This window comes from Rhea americana, unplaced genomic scaffold, assembly GCF_003343005.1.
Source record: "Rhea americana isolate MKP2758 unplaced genomic scaffold, rheAme1 scaffold_87, whole genome shotgun sequence".
In the NCBI taxonomy this organism is placed as follows: Eukaryota; Metazoa; Chordata; class Aves; order Rheiformes; family Rheidae; genus Rhea; species Rhea americana.
This window is the reverse complement of record NW_028187055.1, coordinates 539,819-545,579: the sequence shown is the minus strand read 5'-3', so window position 1 is coordinate 545,579 and position 5,761 is coordinate 539,819.

Here is a 5,761-nt window from a genome sequence, read left to right as displayed (position 1 = left end):
CCTAGGAAGATGCATTTGCTGCTGCCAGGAGCACCGGGAGGGCAGGGGCAGCCGCTGCCGGTAGCAAGTTTCTACCCCCTTCCACTCTCAGGTGCTCACTGGGCTCCTACAAACCCATTTTCTCCCTTTGCACAAAAAGCAGCTGCAGCATCTGTATTTTTTTAGGGCAGGGCAGTGGGGCTGCAGCATGAGCTTGCTCGCTGCCCATGGCAACTACTTTTCCYGTGTCTAGTGCTGGTCCTGCATAAAGCAACCTGCAAATCCTGGTTGCTTTACTGGTGGCACACACCTGTTCCAGCAGCAGCTGTGCTTTCCATGCTACTTCTTCCCAGGGACACTTCTTTAACATGGGTAATTTTGATGTTTCCCACCTGGTTATCATTTCTAGCTTGTACTTCTGTTTTCTTCTTAGAGGCATTAAAGTTCAAAAATACCTAAGCACATTAAGTTCATCCTGCAGGACTTGCTCCGTGCTATTCTTCCACCACCAYCAGTCAAGGGCCCATTTTATGAAGCTGCTGGAAGGTAAAATAAGTGTCCTTTTAAATGACTTTTGCAGAACCAGTGCTCACGGCTTGGAGGTTTGTGGCACTCTCCTAAGTTTTGTAAGACCTGCTCTCTTGCACTGTACGTATTGTATAGATAGCAAATGGATGTGTGTGTATGCGTATATATATATATATATATGTATGCATGTATTTATGTATGTGTGTGTATATATATATATATATATATACACACACACACACACAAAATATTGCAAGTGTTCATTAGAATACTCTTGATTCTGTTATTTTAAGGAAACTCAGGTGTTAATTCTGTCTGCTTTAAATAAAACAATTGTGTTTTTGTGCATAGGGAAGTTGCTTCTGCAGYCAGTATTAAAAAGCATCCCATGGCATTACTGTCACATACCAAAAAAAGAGAAATAAGTAACAAGCTCTCAACAACTACAAAACAATAGCATGTTTCTAGAACATGGCAAAATTAACATTTGTCCTTTTTGCAGGGAAAATTGCTGGGCATTGAGTAAATTTAATTTATAAAGTTGTATGTTTAAAATACTAATTTGAAATAAAAAAAAATAAGGTCATACTTTGTCAAAAAATAGACAGAGTTTTGGAAACTATAGCTTCAGAGCTAGTCCTCTGCATTCAATTGSTTGTATTTTAAGGACTATTTTAGAACTGATATTTAAGAAGTTGAGTTGAGAGGAAAGTCAGTACAAATTTTAAGATGTAATGGCAATGTCTCTCAGATGGATGGTGGCAGATGTTTACTTCTTTATAAATGTCAGCAAGAAGCAATAAACTTCAGAGTTTATTAGTGATACTTCTCCACCGTGCGAATTTCAATATATATTGACATCTATGACCTGAATGTTACATTATTCCCAAGAATATAGATAGAAGACAAGTTAATATCTATAAACATTTGACTTTTTCCATACTAATARTTTTATAATATATAAGTCAAAGGTGGGTTATGAATCATGAACTTTTAGTTTAACTTCTGAATGATATTTAAAGTTCACATCTGCCTTGAAAATGTGAATTTCCACTCCAGGAACAATGGCAAACACAAATAATGAAGTACAGTTGATAGGACTGATGCCTGATCTTTTTTTACAAATAAAAAGAAACAACGTCGGTCTTGAAAATAGGCCTATTTCCAACTTTGTATTTTATAAACTTAGCTGTTAGCTGATTTATCAGATTTATTTGCTGCAAAAATATTGCCCAGCTTCAATCACATTCTAAGTTGTCAAAATATTTCTGGAATTTTCTGGGCTACTAATATGCTTAAATATGTTTTAAACTGTTTCTCTGTACTGACACTTGGGTGCCGTTTAGAGGCTTGAACCCTACCTCTAGCTTCATCTTCACTCCAGAAAAAAAAAATATACAAGAGGAAACAGAATTTACAGAAACACTTTTCTGAAGAAACTTTGTATGCCTTATTATAAGCATTTTACTCCTTTAGTGTGAAATACTGTATAAGGACATATACGTGTATGTGTATAATCAGGCTCTGATTTTTGTGCTGCACTTATTTAGTATATCTTAGAAATGAAAAATGGGAATATAACTAAAAACTGTAGGAAAGTTATACTAATACATACAGTTTATTTCTTATTTCTCAGGCATTAAGTAAAAGCTCATTATTAACTATAAATGCATTTTAGTGACTTTACTTTTATTATACGCTTTATTAACAAKCCATTACATAGTAATAAAGACATTTACAATTTAATTTATATTTAAAACAATTTGTTGGGTCATTAAATAATGAATTGCTATTTTGAACTAAAAATTTACCAGTATAAGTCAAATATTTTTATCATTGGAACCATATAAATGTAATGTACCCAACCCAACCATTGAAGTGAACAGAGTARAAGACATGTTTGCAATATTTTCTCTCAGTACTTTCTTCCTGATTAAGCCATTCAGGTGTAAATATGTAGATCCAGATTGAACAGGCAGCTCCTTTTTAGATTTCTCCCACTATTTTTCCCATTGATTGCTATGGAAAATCGAGAGCCAAAATATTTTYGTGAAGGGGCTTTGGATCCTTGCCACAGACAGAAAAAGATTGTATTTAATTTGCCTTTGTCTGCTCGGCTCATCTAGTTTTGCTCTTTCTGAAGTTCACAAAAGTTGATCTGGTGTCCTTTTTTCAGGATTAGATTCAACAAAACATCATATTCAACAAAATGCTTAAGGAAGGTGCTAAAGAGATCTCCTTCATTAGGAGATGAAATTTATTTTCCTAAAATGTGCTGTGAATTTGATTCTGCTTTTCTTCCACCTTTTCAGAAAATTTGTATACTTAGATAGTTATTTGTAAYAAATTTATAGGAACCTTCCCTTTGGAACTTTTCAGTGTGAGAAAATTTAAGCTTTTTACTCACTCTAGATAATAAGAACATTGGATTAAAATGTCGACACCTGGCTTGTACATCATTCTTAGCAGGGATCCAGAGTGCTGTCGACATGTATACTTTCCTTTCTTGATGTGAAAGCTTAAACCTGTGGTTCTGTCAGCTTCTTTTCCTATGATGGAAAAGTTGCAACATGTTTGTGCCCTATGGATTTTTTTCCTAATGCTCAAGGGCAGTCTGTTAAATAATATGTGTTATGTAATATGTGTTATAATATATTTATACCAGGAAAAGCAAAGCTTGAACTGCAAATCTGTGGATAAAACATCTAAGAAAACTGTAATAGAGCCACCTTTCCCAGCCAAACACAAAAGGTGAATTTTAAGTTGCTTTCTCTTAAAACTTATTGTATTTCTGAACCCACTTTTCCTGCTTAGTTGCCTGCAAAACAATTAATATTCTTTGGTCACTTTTCAGGCTGTACTATTGAAAAGATAATATTTTGTCAGAGAACGAGAATAAAAAGAAGCACAGACAAAGAGGACTAATGCAGTATGTCAGATGAAGAATTGCAATCAATGAAACGTTATCCTTGACCTCAGCAAAGCTGGGGTTTTGCTCCTGACATTCTACAAAAGAGTCACAGTTGGCAACAAGAGATGATTCAAAAACCAAACAGCAGTGGCTATTTCTTATATCTCATCATGTGAAGGAATTCACAGTGGAAGACACAGGCGTCAGCATCACTAAGGAAATGTATATAAACTTGTATTTATTTTGACAATCTACTCCAAGTACTTCCAAAATGTCTACACTATCTGATGTGTTAAAGAGATGTCTATTCTCAAGTCCTTTACAGGAGCAGAAGTATGTGCTAGTAGGTGTACACAATAATTTATCATGTGAATATAAAGATAAATTATTCATACATAATAACCCAGAAATCCTCAAGCCTTTTAGAAATCTTACTGCTTTATTTTTACTTAATATATTTATATCTTCTAAATTCAATTACAACAGATACAGAAAACAGTTCAAAACAAATAAAAGTTTTTCAAATCTATAGGAACTGAATTCTGTTTTCCCATAATTTTTTACCTTGGACATAATGGACTAGATCATCTGTAGGTAATCCGTGTCTAGATTTGCAGAAGTCAATCACTCTAGAGTCAGCTGATTTACAGCTCCTGAGAAAGATGAGATGAGATGCTGAGAAAGACCTGGTAGTCCTAGTGGTTAAGAAGTTGACCATGTAATGTGCCCTTGTAGCCAAGAAGACCAATGGTATCCTGGGGTGCATTAGGAAGAGTGCTGCCAGCAGGTCGAGGGAGGTGATCCTGCCCCTCTACTCAGCCCTGGGGAGGCCTCATCTCGAGTACTGTGTCCAATTCTGGGCTCCCCAGTACGAGAGAGACATGGAGCTACTGGAGAGAGTCCAGCGTAGGGCTACAAAGATGATCAGAGGGCTGGAGCACCTGCCCTATGAGGAACGGCTGTGAGAGCTGGGCCTGTTCAGCCTGGGGAAGAGAAGACTGAGGGGGGATCTTATCAATGTGTATAAGTACCTGAAGGAGGGTGTCAGGGGGACAGGGACAAACTCTTTTCAGTTGTCCCATACGACAGGACAAGAGGCAATGGGCAGAAACTGAAGCACAGGAAGTTCTGCCTGAACATGAGGAGGAATTTCTTCCCTGTGAGAGTGATGGAGCACTGGACCATGTTGCCCAGAGAGGTTGTGGAGTTTCCTTCTCTGGAGATATTCAAGGCCCTCCTGGACGCAACCCTGTCTAACATGCTCTAGGTGACCCTGCTGAGCAGGGGGGTTGGACTAGATGATCTCCGGAGGTCCCTTCCAACCTCAACCATTCTATGATTCTGTAGTGTCTCTATGTAAGAAGTATAAAGATACATAGGAAAAATATTTATGTCCACATAGAAACTGTGGACTGCAAAATAAGCTAACAAAAGCTCATTTCTTTGAAAAGCAGATCTSAACAAGTCTGTTTGTCCCTGCTGCTCTCACACTAAAATTGCTCTAATGTAGCTTTGAGCTCTTGAGTAAATAGGAAATGTAAAAGAGGCTATCTGAAAAAGCTGTGTTTTCTCCTAGCTTTAACCTTCACCAGCCTGCTCAGTATGCCCTCTTCATCATAAATGGAAAGTATTTTTAACAATTAGCAGTAAAGATAATCCCTGGAGCAGAAAGATAAAATGACAGTATAATCAGATGTGTCTCTCTGATTGATAATTTGAAAACAAATGTTTAACAGCTATCAAGAAATTATGTTTCATTGACAAGGTATATGTGTATGTGAATATGATGTGAATTCACATCCATATTCTGCTGATTGAGCTATTTTATCCGGTTCTGAAAAGAGTAACTTTTCAGCAGCTCAGAGTTTGGCACCTTGCAGAATTCCCTGCAGCTTYCCAWGTCTGAATTCCTCAGCTATAAAGTGACGTGCAATAACACAGTAACAGTGTTTTGAAACATGTGCTAACGTTTTGAACGTGAAGAACAGCCCGACTTTTTTCTTTTCTTTTTATTTATTTTTTTTCCTCGAGAAGTAACAGCTTCCACCTCTTTTCATCCCGTGAACTAAGCTGCATTATGATATAACTGATTAAAGTCTGTGGGCAAGGACCGGCAGTACTTAGTTCAGGACCGGCTCTCACGGTCGGCCACCTGCTCGGGAGCACCTGCACAGCGGTGAATACGCGTCTTCTCGAGCGGACCCACCTAAGCGGAGCTGAGCCGCCGACTGCAGCGGGACCACGCGGTAACTGCTCGGGAGGCGGGCGCACCCCGCGCAGCGCGGAGGGGCCGCGCCGCGGAGCCCCGCGGAAGACATTGACAGCAATATCGGGGGGGGGGGG